Source organism: Balaenoptera acutorostrata, chromosome 4, assembly GCF_949987535.1.
Source record: "Balaenoptera acutorostrata chromosome 4, mBalAcu1.1, whole genome shotgun sequence".
Classification (NCBI taxonomy): Eukaryota; Metazoa; Chordata; class Mammalia; order Artiodactyla; family Balaenopteridae; genus Balaenoptera; species Balaenoptera acutorostrata.
The window spans coordinates 27,242,218-27,256,781 of NC_080067.1; the positions used below are offsets into that span (position 1 = coordinate 27,242,218).

Genomic DNA, 14,564 nt, shown 5'->3' on the forward strand with positions numbered 1-14,564 from the left:
CAAAGAAACATTGCATGTCAGCTCAACACCATTTCTTCCCTTACAGTATGTACAATATATATACACAAAGCCATTTGGTATTTCTGTTAATGGCTTGTTACTTTACGTTCTAGCTTTTGGAGGGGGAGGAAGGAGAAAAATCATTCTGCATTTCCTAGGTTCTGAGCAAGTACAGTATGCTGTTGCGAGACTTAACATTATTTAGGTCAGTGTCCTAAGGACAGCTTTTATTTTATCGTTCGTGATGGTCAGCTATACATCGAAAGGAACTCAGCATCAGTTTATTTTTCTGTAAGTGCTTTTATTCTGCTTTTAAGTTTAAGCAAATTCATTCACATTTTAATACCATTCCGACTGGGGAGGTGTCTGCCGTTCTGTACTGCAGATACATTTAGCAGAATACATTTACACGGCTTGTGGTTAGAGGTTATAGCACGGATACAGACAGCTGATCGTGCATTCTTCTACAAGCCTGCCGGCACCATTTAGGATTCTGAAAAATAATCTAGAAATGCTACACCCTTTATAATATTATTCTTTACTTTGCAGTAGCTTAAAAGGTTTGTGTTTGTCATTGTTGCTAGCCATTCTATGAAATTAACAGTCTATAAAATGCATCCCGAACCAGATACATACTGTATTGAAAGCTTTCTTCAAGAAGAAGATATGACAGTATTCGTTCCAGCTTATTTTCTTCCTTAGCAAAAGGATTGTTTGATTCTCAGAAGCAGAAGGGCACATTCATTGTGCAGCAGCTCTGCTGAACTGTATGAAATGCCTTCTACTGTCTGGTTGCAGAATTTGGAGTTTGCTAAACAGTGTTTAGTGATTGGGCTCATCTTGCATCACCAGTTGATGACATTTTTCTTTGTTCCCTCCTACCCAGTTGAACCAAGACTCTGAGGCTGATATGCAATGTCACTTACAACATTAATCAGACACTGCATTTAAGGTGAGCTGTCCCTTGCCTCCTCCTTCCCCAGTGCTAGTGTGCTGCCTGCAGTGCGTATCTTGCTTCTGCGAGCCTAAGATGGCAGGCAGGATTAGCCGTGCTTGTGCTGTGTGTGCATGCTGTGTATAGAATTCATTACACGTTGCCTAGTATTTCAGATGTGAGTATGTAAATGCTCGGGATGCCATATCATCTGGTAGCGAAGACTTGTTTTTGCCTCATTACAGCCTTAGCTATTTCAGCATCACCTTTCAGCTCCGATTCATTTGCTTCTGGATGTTTGCTTTTCATCACATTCAAAATAGAATTTTACCTTTTTTTTTCTAACAAAGCCAAAAAAAAAAAAAAAACCCTAAAAACAAAAACAACAACAAAACTCTGCTACCAGATGGTGTCTCCCCTTTCTTCTTGCATTTGCTGTCTTTTAAATAATGTATGTTGTATTGTTAATTAATGTGAATATCAAATTAAACACTTGAAACTTACATGTTTATTATGCGGGTAGGAGGCAAGGTGGAATCTATTTTTAACTCTTATGCACTCCATGGTGTACAAACAACTTGGTTCTCAAATTTGTATTTTCAGTGCTGGTATCAGTGGTTTGATTTTCAGCAGATGTGACAGTGGCCTTTGCAGTGGTCAGCTCCAGGCTTTGAACTCTCAGAGGAGGAAGGGAAAAAAATTCAACACGCTACTTCCTTGGTTGCAGCCTCAGAGAAACCTTGGATGAGAAACTTCTTTTTTCAAACCTGTTTTCCTGTTGATAAATTCAGTTCTCGTGATCACAGTACATTCAAGCTGTTCTGCGTATGGTTTTGTGTGTGTGTGACAATTGCATCTAAAACTTGAGAGCAAGAAGACGGAGAAATCAGTTGGTCTCCATCGCTTTACATAAAAATGGCTGAATGTCTTGTGATGCTAGCACTGCATTAAGTGATACATACAGGTAGGTTGAAAATTGCATGTTTTATAGATTTTTTTTGAGCCATGTAGCAAGAACATTAAATAGATTAAAATATGACTTTTAAAACAAATTAAATAAGACAGTTGTAATTGGGAGGGGAGGGTATTCAGTTGGATGGCCTTTACTATTCAGATACTATACAAATATATAGCTTTTATAAACTTATAAAATGATTCTGCTATAAAAGTGAGGTGATTCCTCCTAAAAAATCATATATGTGATAGGTGTGGCGCCATTAGACCACAAAAGAATTTTTTGAAAAGTCTGTGGATTCAGCTCCATTTTAGCTTGAAACTAAAAATAAATGGGTTTCTGGAGATAATTTTGAACAGCGCAAATAAGCTTAATAAGAAACATTTAAAATATTTAAATTTTAAGAAGCGGTCTTTAAACGTGTTATATGAAAGATGAAAATAAAAACTTAGAGGCTTCCAAAATCAATTTTAGATAATGTACAAGAATAAATGCATTATTTGTATATCTATTATTTGGGGAGATGAGGAATTCCAATTTTAAAGGGGGAAATATTAAATATAGGTGGCTCTGTGAGAAGAAAAATAGCCTCACTGAATGAAACAGAGCCCCTAGAATGGTTCATTGCAAACCATACAGCTGTGGTTCTGTAAGCACCAAATTCTGGCACTTTTCAAAATAAATTCATGGGTTCTTTCCTTTGAGCTTAACTTCTCAAATATATTTTAGTTTCAAATTAACACTGGGCCAGAACCTGTTTCTTTAGTAACCACATCTTATTTTAAAATGCAGTAACAGATATGCAAAAGATAGTCTTTAAAAAAAAATGTTTCATGAAAATTTTGCAGTTCTTTTTCCTCTCATGTAGAGTCTGAACTGGTTTTAGACATTTATACATGCGGTCTTCCAGCCTTAAAAATTAAGCCATATTTCTATACATAGAAACCTTGCACAGTAAGGGCTTTTTCTTTTCCCCTTTGTGTTCAGCACTTTCAAAATTAAGGTTTTCTTTGTCATGTGCTCCAGAATGCTGGTCAAGGCTTGTGTGCAAAGGTGTAGTTTCATTATCACGAGTTCACCAGCGCCACTGAAACAATAGGTATCTCAGAAATTCTGAGAATCAGAAAATGCTTATGCTTTTGTTTTGCCTGATCCCTCCATTGGTAACCGCCGAGCTCTCAGTAGAGAAGGACCCAAACCCAAGCCCACCCCAGCCCCAACTATAAGTGCACATGGAGTCTCTGTGCAACCATCTTTGTAGGTGTGTTAGGAGGGAGGTGCTGCCAAACCCAAAACCTCCCTGAGGTTTGCTCCAGTGTGTAGAACATTGAGCTGCAGAACCATCTGTGTAAATAGTTGCTTTATCTTAGCAGTTTGTCTAATATTCCAAAGCACTGTCTATAAAATCAAACCTCTAATGGACTAAAGATTTGTTGTGGTGGTGGTATTGTTGTTTTGAGGCCAACTTAAATATTTTGCTTGGAGTTTTTTCTCTGGTTCAATTATATTAGAACATGATTCATCTCACAGTGATTTTGTTCTCTGGGCTTGCCATGAAATATCCTTCCTGCAATACCTTTTTTTTTTTTTTTTTTTGCTGTTTGGGAGCCATTTTCCTTCTTGCCTGTAACTTAAAAAGACTAAGTACATTTTGCATATAGCATCAATCAGAGGATCGTAAACTGAAGGGAAATGTCGGAACCCTGATTCAGCATTGCCTGTTTATTTTAGTATCAGTAGCATTAACAGTTGCAGTAGGATCAAGCTAATTGTCATTCGTTCTTGAGCAAATAATGAGCCCAGCATTTGTAATTAAAACACTATTGCTGTTCGGAAAGATTACAACTCAATGTCTTCTATTTTGATAGGCCGGTACAAATTAATCATTTTGAACCCGTTTGAATCATAATCACAAGATTAGATGGATTCAATGGAATTGTTTTACCCTACAATTGAATGCCTGAGAGATTCAACAGTGTATTTCTTCTCTGTAAAATGTCGATCCTTTTGTTTTTAACTCAAACATGGTTGTGTTACCTTGTAGATTTTCATGCCTCATGATTTTTTGTGGCATTATTCATTTATGTTGCTCTTGGTCTCTCCTAAAAGAATTTTAAACACAAGTCAAGGAGCTTGAAAGCCAAATAAGACTGTTGGGAAGTATACTGTACCACTGTCATTGTAATTAATAGACCAGTGAGTGGAAGAATAATTATTATTTATTACTTTGTTGTATTTCGCCTTAATGCTTTGCCTTCATATTTCACCAGGCACAAAGCTTTTCTAAACTTACCCACTTACAATTATCATTGGATTTCCTGCCGATTGTAGAGGATGGCACTTATCCCTTCTCATTGTTGAAAAGGCAGTGCTTAACCCATTTATACTTTTTGGCTAAGGTGTTTACACTGGGCAGGCCAGAGCAGGTGCGACAGGAAGAATGTGCAAACAACTGCCTTGTTCTCACCAAAACAAAATGGGCAAATCTGTGGTTTTCTGCCTGAATGATTTGTAGTCTAAAATTCTCAACTCTTTTTTCGGAGAATAGGAATTGTTTTTCCAAACCTTAACTCAGTGAGATTACCAAGATGGCATCTCTTGCTACTAGAGGGATGTTGATCTACCTCAGCAATTTCCATGGATCCCCCATAGAGGAAATGGGTACCCAGACCACGTCTTAGGGCTGGTTGATATGGGGAGATGGATCTAGAAAGACGATCTTCTCTTTAATACGCTAAGCCTTTGAGTTCCCTGGTACCATATGGTTCATTCTAGCAGCTCCCTTCCAAGGGAAATGCTGTTCTTAATGGCTTTCTTGGTAATTAAACATTCAACACATATATTGAGTACGTACTACATACCAGGCATATTCCAGAGGCTAGAAATACAGTCATGAGCAAGAGAGGCCAGGGCCTGCCTCTCATAGACCCACGCCTAGTGTGGTGGAGTGGTAGGGGCCAGGGGCACAAAAATAAATATGTAAACAATTAATTGGAGAAGACAAGTGCAAAGGAGAAAGAGAAGACAAAATGAAAAAAAACAAGGGTGTGTCGTTGGGAGGCGGAGAGCCACTTTAGAATGGTTGGCCAGGGAAAGCCTTCCGGAGGAGTGGTATTTAGGTGGAGACCTGGGTGGTGACATGGATCCCGACAGGTGGAGGGCTGATGGAGAGCGTTACCAGGAAGAGGGGTGTTCATGCTCAGACCACAAACTCCTTTCTACGAGTAACTGCCATTATATGAGAGCCAGCTCTGAGGACTTGGTGCGTTGAGCCTGACTTAGGTAAGCTGCCCGCGAAGCAAGACGGTGGGCCAGGCCCGCATGGCTGGTTTTAGTCAAATTCCCAGGACTCAGTGCCAGCAGAGTCACTTCCTTTGACCCAGACCCACCGCAACACGGTCTCAGAAGGTGCAGTGAAGTTCTGGACTTTGCAGTCCTAGGTGGTATTGAAATTTGGGCACAGATTCAGTGCTAACCCAAGAAATCCACAGAAGAAAGGAATCACCGAGCAAGGAAATTTCTGGGAAGCCTGTTGCTTCATTTTTCTTAAGAACTCCAGAACTTCAATTCATGGCAAAACATTGAGAGAGCCACTTCCTTTAATTTTTTTTTTCAAAGGCAAGAGGTGGAAGGGTCTGTCCCATCTTGCCAGTAAATTGTCTTTGACCTCTGACACCTCAAACACTTCAGTTTCTGCAGAACTCTGTCTGTTGGTGGCTTTCTAAAGACCTCACTGCTTGGAGTGTTCTTTCTCTATTTGAACAAATAATACTAAGGAAATTCTTCAGAACCAGAACTCTTTCATGCCTTTTAGGTTCGTCTGCTAATGAAGCTCCAAGAACAAAGGGCTAGGTTTGCTCTACACCTTAGAAACTGTAAGACCCTTCAAAGTCTTCTCAATGTTTCAGAAGCACCTTCTAACACTGATTCACAATTTAGTGGGCTTTGCTTATCACAAGTTAGAAGTGGCCTGGCTGACTCCTTACACTTTGTTTGGTTTTGACTAGCCACGAAACATTCCACTGCATGAAGAATGTTCTAGTTCTTTGTAGTAGAATATTGCCCATCAGTGGGGAGGGGCTACAACTGTTCAGTTCACTTCTTCAGATATTTGTTGAGCATCTACTGTGTGACAGGCACCACTACAACCCAGGCAGAATGGAAATGTGACACGAAATTCCCTGTGAAGCTCACGTCCACTTTCACAAGGCTAGGGGGTTGTATGGACAGGTAAAATTGTATATCCTCTCTGTTCCAGAAAGAAATGAATGGCATGCTGTTCTCTTAGTGGCCTTTTATGCTGTTTCCTGAAGGCTAGCCTTCAGTTTGGGGTCATCTCAACCAATGGAGAAGATGGTTCTTCCCTGGGACTCTGTGTCTCATCCTCAATCACCTTCCCAAAATGTCTTGGTTCCTAATAAGCCACCGTGTGTCTGGCTGCCCTTCTCCAAGCTGGTCTGCCTGCCCTAGCAGGTGACCTCCATAACGGCTGCCACTCTTTCGCATTCATGAGCAGATGTTAAGTTGAGAAGGCCTTGAATGCAAAAATTTGAATTCGTGATGCAGGCAAGATGCTTCTGCCTTTTTACCTTCCCTGACAGACAGTGGGGGTCTCCCTGCTGGCCGTTCTGCTTCTGTGGGAAGCAGGGAAATCAAAGACCAATTGCCAAAGCCCTTGTCTTTGTTAGGTGATCCCAGCATGGCACTGCCGTGGCCCAAACATCTCATTGACCAGAAAATGGCTCTTTTGATCTTGTAATTCATTTTGCATCTTTTCCTTTAATGACTTTCTTGCTTCTGCAGCTATTCCTGTTCAGGGTTCGAGACTAGCATTTGTGTCTACAGTCACTATATTTGGCCTGTGGAGGAAGTTTGTTTTCTGGTTCGGTTTTGTTTTTAAAATGCCACTATAAATATTTTTTCTGCGTTCATAAAATGCTGTGAAGACTTTCATGATTCTTTTTATATGATTAAACAAACCTCTTCCTTACCCCGTGGTCATTGCTGCCAAATAGATATTTTGAAATTCCTTTTTTTTTTTTTTTTTTTGCCTGCTCAAATCTTCTACCCTGTCTGAGGCCTTACTCTAATTAAGGCTTCACAGTCCTGCCCATCTTCCCCAGCACCGAGCATGACGTAGAGTCCCTGCCCCGAGGGCCTTACAAGTCAGTGAGACGAGAAAACAAAAGCCACCAGCTGAGAATGTGGTTAAATCCCAGAAGGGCAGTGCCCTTGTAATTTTTTCCCCTTTTCTCTTGTTTCTTGAGCTGTGGAAGGGAAGCAGGCGACCTTTAGTAGGGAAAGAGAGGGGCATCACTGAAAGATCAGAAAACGCAGGATATTGGGGAAACACTGTGGAAGGGCCATCTAGGAGGCAAAGTGGGGAGAGGGCAGCAAGGAGGCGGGGAGGGTTGTGTGGAAAATCAGAAAGAGGGAACAAAGCAGGCAGTCAGAAAGCAGGCTGCTGTGCTGCACCCTGAAGCTGGGGGCGTGGGGTACAAGGGAAAAAGAGTGGGAGGGGTTGCAACGAGTAAAAGGAGGCTGGGAGAGCCCCTGAGATGCAGGCTGCGGGCCTGCTGTGTAAGGACTGGGTGCTCTCATGTTCTGTCTGGCTTCGGCCGCAATGTTGGCCTTAGGGCTTAACTGTCCCACGTTGACTGTTATGAAAAGCCCGCAGATTGGCATCCTTAAGGGTGATTTATCCCAGAAGCTTATGAAGTCTCTATCCCAAGGCTCCTATTCTACATGCTGAGGATGCCAGAGACCACCCCCCAGCCCTGCTGCCGTCACTTGACTAGATCTGGATTAAACTTTAAATGAGCAGATTTTTACATGGGTTGTGACTAAATGCTTTTGGTTTTCCACAAAGCTCAGCCTGGAGATAGACCCAAAATACCCGTTTTAAGCAGCAGACTTTAGAAACTCTTTTGCCCGAAGTCATGTTGCCCTCACAGGTGTGCTGCTCTGCTTTTGGAGCCCCCAAAGCCTGTCTTCCTTGCTCTTCACCCACCTTTCCAGGCCCTGGTCTGAGTGCCCGGTAAACCATCCCCAGTGGATATTCTGATTGTTTGAATTCCTTGGTCTCCAGGAGCACCGCCCCTGCTGGCACACCAGCACGTAAGGCTGCCATCATCCTGTACTTCTTGCTTAGCTCTTACGGGAACGTGAAGCACAGACTTCAGGTGCTGTGTGAAACTTAGACTCACTTTATTCTGTCATTGAGGGAACTGTGGCCCGGAGAAGTTGTGATTTCTCCAGGTCACTCAGAGAGTTAAGTGGCCACGCCTAACTCCCAGTCCAGTGCACTTTCTGCTAAACCAAGCTGCTTTTAGGTCACATGGGAAGCCCAGTTCTAAGCCAGAGGTTGGCAGACTTTTTCCGTAAAGGGCCAGATAGTAAATATTTTAGGCTCTGTGGATCAAGGCAAAACTGAGGATGATATGTAGGTATTTATATAACAACAAAGAAAACAAATTTCTATGAACTCTTTATTGATGAAATTAAAAACATACTAATATATAATATGAAGTATAATAATAATTATATATATTTTATATATATATACACACATAGTGCCATAGATACAGAAATGATTGGCCGTGCCTGTGTCCCAATAAAATTTCACTTATGGACAATGAAATTTGAATTTCATGTAATTTTCATGTCATGATATATTATTTTACTATTGAATTTTTTTTTCAGTCATTTAAAGATGTCAAAACCATCCTCAGCTTGAAGGTTGTACAAAAACAGGTGGCAGGCGAAATTGGCCTGTAGGACGGACGCAGTTTGTGGACCCATTTCCTTTTTTTTTTTTTTTTTTAATTTATTTATTTATTTATGGCTGTGTTGGGTCTTCGTTTCTGTGCAAGGGCTTTCTCTAGTTGTGGCAAGTGGGGGCCACTCTTCATCGCGGTGCGCAGGCCTCTCACCATCGTGGCCTCTCTTGTTGCGGAGCACAGGCTCCAGATGCGCAGGCTCAGTAATTGTGGCTCACGGGCCTAGTTGCTCCGCGGCATGTGGGATCCTCCCAGCCCAGGGCTCGAACCCGTGTCCCCTGCATTGGCAGGCAGATTCTCAACCACTGCGCCACCAGGGAAGCCCGTGGACCCATTTTCTAAGTCAAAAGCTGCAAACTGGGGGCCCATTGGTCAGTCCAACCCATATATGTACTTTGTTTGACTTCTAACAAGAATTTTAATTGAATCCATTGCCAACTTTGTTTTCTATTTTTTGAATTGTATTTTTTACTTCTAATTATAAAAGTAATATATATCTACTTTGAAATAATTTGGAATGTTAACATTTTGGCGTGCATTCCTTCAGTCCTTTATCTATGCCTGGCGATTTTTTTAATAGTTGAGATAATATAGACAATTTTGTATCTTCTTTTTATTTACTTAATATCATATCATAAGCATTTTATATCATTGTAAAGTCTTTCATTAACATAATCTTTTAAAACTTTATTATGAACATCTTAAACACGCATACAATATGAAAAAACTAGTTTAATGAACCCCTATACAGTCCTCGCCCAGCTTCAACCATTCTCAATGGCTGGCCAATCTTGTTTCACGTAAATCCTCTCCTGTATTATTTTAAAGCAAATCCCAGATCATATCGCTTTATAGCTAAATATTTTAGTATGATTCTCTAAAAGACAAGGATACTAAGAGAAGATGCTTTTTTTTTTTTTGAGGAAATAAATGCTAAAGTATTTAGGTGTGGAAGAGAATGTTTGCAACTTACAAATGATTCAAGAAAAAAAAATAGCTAAAAAGATATGATTGGAGTGTATATAATTTTTTGGTACTATTCTTGCAACTCTTCTATAACTCTGAAATAGTTCTAAATAAAAAGTTTTAAAAATATGGAATCCTAAAAAAAATACATTAAAAAAAATGTCGATTAGTAAGAAAGAAAAATAACCACATGATATCGCTTTACAAATGAACTTATTTACAAAACAGAAACAGACTCAGAACTTACGGTTACCAGGGAGGAAGGGTTGGGGTAGGGAGAGTTACGGAGTTTGGGATTGACATGTACACACTTGCTTATGTTAAAAAAAAAAAAAAGGAAGAAAAAGAAAAAGAACCACAGCATCATTATCACACCAACAAATAACAAGAATTCTTTAATAACTTCAAATATCATAGTCAGCATTCACATTTGTCCAGTTAGGTCATTTGAAAAAAAAAAAAAAAAAAAAAAAACTTGTTCAAAGCACAATTCCAAATAAGGTCCATACAATGCAATTAATATTCCCTTAAATTTCACTTCATCTATAGGTTTCCTTCCCCCTCTTTCTTTCATCCTTGCTATTGTCATAAAAATTTTGTTGAAGAAACAATTTGACTCATAGAGTTTCCTCAAATTGGAAATTTCAGATGACATTCCTTGGTGCTGTTTTTTTTGTTTTTAAATTTAATTTTATTTATTTATTTTTTATACAGCAGGTTCTTATTAGTTATCTATTTTATACATATTAGTGTATATATGTCAATCCCAATCTCCCAGTTCATCCCACCACCACCCCCCAACTGCTTTACATGTTCCTGTGTCTCAGACACTTTCTGTAAATTGGTCATTACAGCTAGAGACCTGATCAAGATACAGAATATATTTTATATAAAAATCCTGATTTGGGCTTCATTGGAAAATTCTGCAGATCTGGCATTCCACCTGGCAACAATTGGTCTGGGGCTGGGTAGTGACAACCCCATTCCCCATTTAGGTGGGACATGAATGATCCTGTAGACCCCAGTTCCTACTACTTCCTGCCTGGCTCCCAGGGGCGGGAAGCTGCCACCCGCATTCTACCCACTGCCTCTGCAAGGCCCTTGGTAGACTTCTCAGCACGACATCACAGGAGGCTTTTCAGGTATGTGGTGGAGATCAGAGAAGATGATTTGGACAGGGACTTTCTTAAAATGCTTAAAGGGAAAGAGAGAAGCAGCCATATAAGAGGAAGCCAAGCGACAGAACTTGGTGAGTGAGTACCCAGGATGAGGGGAAGAGAGAAGTAAAACAATAAATTAAATTAATAGTGTGTGAAGAATGCGAGGCGGAATGAGTTACAGATTCCTAACCCATGGTGGGAAACAAAGGAAGCAAGTGGGTTTCAAAGGGACACACCTTAGATTGTTTTCTATATAATGATAACATTGAAACCTTAAAAAAGAGAAAGAAGGGGGGCACTAAATAAATTGGCCAAGAGTCTTCAATCAGAAAGCTGAAACAGGCAGTTGTAACATAACAGAAATCATGTGGGGATTAAATGAAATGAGGTACAAATCAAGGACAGCTTCCTAGAAAAGGCCGCTAGAAAAGGATCAGGAGCCATGCTGGGGAGATGTTGAAGAACTAGTAGAAATTTAAGAGAGGAGAGAATCTTAAAAGTCTTAGGATATTTTTTTCTTATTTGCAAATGCATTGAAATGAAAAATATTATAAGGATATGAAAATATATCACATTTAGTTGTTTTGAAAGGAATAAATTTTTACAGAAAAGAATAAAATTATGACAAGTTGAGACGTTCTTGGAAATTTCCAGATAATTCCCCATACTAAGAAGAATGATTAAGAGAGAGAATCTGTGACCGGTTATGAGGAAGGGTGGAAAATTTTGAAGGACAGTCTGATTATGTAAGTTTTAGGCTGTGGTGTTTAAAACTGTTGCCGTGATATTTTAGTTATTAATAACAATTTAGGGGAAATCTACTCGCTTTTGGAGAAACATTTGGCCCTAGTGAGAAAGAAATGCCACTGTTTATGAATTCCCAAGTGGATGTAAGGAGCCATTCACTTGCTAAGCCTCTTAGGAAAGCCAGAGCCGATTTCACCCTTAACAAGCTGTTGACAGCATCTGACCAAGGTACCACCTGGAACATGTTAGCAGCACAGAAAGTGGACTGTGAAGTCAGACCTATATTTAAAATCCCTTTATGTCACTCACCATGTGACCCTGGCAGCCTACCCATGGAAAATTTCCATGGTATAAAAGTTGCTTTACATACGGGAACTACGATTCTTACTGCTTGGATGGTAGGAACTTAGAACTCTGAATACTTGACCTCAAGCACCGACAGCCGTATGCAGATGCTTCACGCGTGTTATCCCATTTAACTGTCAAAAAGCCCTACGAGATAAGCGTAATATGAAAATCAGCCCCATTTTACAGATGAGCAAGCCAAGGCTCAGGGAGGTTAAGTAACTTGCCTAAAGTCACACAGTGAGTAGCCTTGTAATGGACAAAGCTGGGCTTTAAACCCAGGCAGGCAGAATCCAAAGGCCAAATTGCCTCACTCTACCACCTCCCACCTTCCAATCGCTGGGCAGCACAGAGAACAGCACCTCACACTGGCACTTCCCAACTAGAAGTTCCTAATCCCCACGCCTTAGTTTTCCCAAAAGCCTCAGTGGAAACACATAAACTTGCAATCAGACCACAGATTTCCTTAGTTTGGAATCCATGATTAACGTGTTAGCTCAGGTTTTGTAGCTCTGCTTGGCAATTACGTATACAAAAACATTGCAGGATTGTTGGTTTTTTTTAAGTACGACGATGAATCATTAGTTAATAAATGCAGTTTAGTGGAATAGCTCTTTCTGAACGTGGCCCACGGAGAAAGAATAAAGGGCACTTGGCTTTGAGGAGATTGCGACCTGCTCGTGTACATGTGTGTGCAGGTTGCCCAATCTATCAACCTTCAAAACCCTGTCTTTATTTTTAAATTACATGATGCTTTAATTTGACTTTAAGTCAGTATATTTCTCTGTGATTATTAAAATGTTTTAACCGCTTTGTATACAATATTGGAATCTCCTTTATTCATCAGAATGATCACAATCTTAAAACGTGATCAGGAACTAGGATGAATTGTGTACACTGTATTCCAAGCTAAAAACAGGATGTAAGGCGTGCAAAGAACCTACTTCTTGTCCTTTATAAATTGTAACCTGGGAATGAATCTTTTCAAAAGAAAATTTTAAAATAAGACTCATACTACCAAAACGCAGGGAACATGGATGGTTTTGTAGAAAACAAGCAAACAAAACCTGCACATTCGAGCACTAGACTGTTAGCTCCTCCGCAAGGCGAGTTTGTGGCAGGCCTCAGTAAATACTTTCTCAATGAGCAGTCCCTGAATCTTGGACGAGAGATCCTAGCAGGCAGTCAGTGCGCTTTATTTAAGGAAGAGGCCCGGGTTTTTTGCGTGAACTAGCTTTTATAGCACGTTAGGAAAATCAATCTAGGCCTCTCCTGTCAGCCGTGGGAAAGCGCAGGTGACACTCGATTCCCGAGAATTTAAATTAAAACTGCAGTTGACTTCTCTGAAGCCTGCCTCTTTTAAATGTGCAAGGGTTGGATGTTCTCTGGGATCTGGGTGCAGAATCCAGGGCCCCCTCTGCGGACCCAGGCCTGGTTCTGATAGTGGCTAGGCTCTGTGGCCGTAGACGCCCTAACTCGGCTGCCCTCGCGGCAGGTTCTGAATTGTGTTCTCCCCCGATGAGAGGGAGGCGGAGGCCGCTGCTCCCTTCCTGGCGTCTGGGGCCGTCGTGGGTTCCCCCCACCCCGCCCCCAGTCGCACCCAGGTTGGGTCTGAGGCCTCGCGGGGCCGTGGTGCGTCCCTCCACCGCGGCCCCGCCGTGTCCTCTCGAGGCCGGGTCCTGGGCGCGTTGATGCTCCGACATCCGGCCCGCGGCTAAGGCCGGGGAGCCCTCTTCCCGGCCAGGCTGCGTCCCCAACCCCGCGCCGGGGGCGGGCCGGGCCGGCCGAGCCGAGCCGCCGGCGTCCATTTTCTGGGCGGTGCTGCGAGACGCCGCGGCCTGACTCGCGGGTCCGGAAGCGCCATGGACCCCCGGGGAACGCGCTCGCGGGGCAGCGGCCGAGCCCTGTAAGTGCCACCGCAGGGGCCGTACGCGGGACGGGTGGGCGAGACGCGGCCGGCCCGACCCCTCTTCTCCCAGGAGGGAGCCTCGAAACCCGGCCGGGAAACGCTGGCGCGGGGCTGGGAGCTCCGCGGACGTCGGAGAGCCGAGCTGCTACGGCGCCCCGGCGCCCGCAGGTGCCGGGACGCCCGGGCCCGCGCCCTGGGGGAGGGGGTCCAGCCGCAGGGTCGGGCACGTTACGCCGCAGCGAGTGGCCCATCTGCGCGGCTGTGCTGGAAGGCGGGGGGCCGGGGACAGATGCACATCCAAGGGCTGGGGACGTGACGGGCGCCGGTCCAGCAGGCTCGGGAACTGCGCTAACAGCCGCATCTCCCCTCTCCCGGACTGCGACTTGGACCCCGGTCCTGACCCATCGGGAACCTGAGCATTTACTTGGTCGAACACCAGAGCCCCTGGAATTGAAGGGGACGTGCAAAGGCAGGGCCCTGCCCCCAGGGGCTTGCAATCTCAGCCTCCTACTTCGGCAGTAGTTAGGTCTCTTCTATTGGTACAACATGACCGCCCGCTGTTAGCCACTTCTTTGCAGGGTATATTATAAATCACCTGAGATTTTAGTCTGTCCGCGGTGCCACTTTATAACTCCTCTGCTATAGGTAAGTGATTAATTCCATTCTGGACTTTGGCCCAAATTGAGTATCTCTTCTAAGGATCCATTATGGATGATACGTATTACGGTGCTTTATACATATTTTAAAGGTTAAAGAGTTTTCTCCTAAT

The 14,564-nt window shown here is 42.5% G+C and overlaps 1 protein-coding gene across 5 annotated transcripts in view; it reads left to right on the forward strand.

Moving 5' to 3' along the window:
• ZBTB38 (zinc finger and BTB domain containing 38) overlaps positions 1–14,564 on the forward strand; it is a 76,255-nt gene that overhangs the window by 18,911 nt on the left and 42,780 nt on the right. The window contains exons 3-4 of one of the 5 annotated variants that reach the window (XM_007188053.3): positions 887–952; positions 1,538–1,898. The exons of 1 other annotated variant lie outside the window; for it this stretch is intronic. The gene's annotated coding sequence lies outside the window, so the exon portion shown is untranslated. Of the gene's footprint in view, positions 1–886; positions 953–1,537; positions 1,899–13,434; positions 13,793–13,818; positions 14,441–14,564 lie in introns of those variants that run through there. 3 more of the 5 variants (XM_007188054.3, XM_007188055.3, XM_007188060.3) reach the window with 3 other exon arrangements.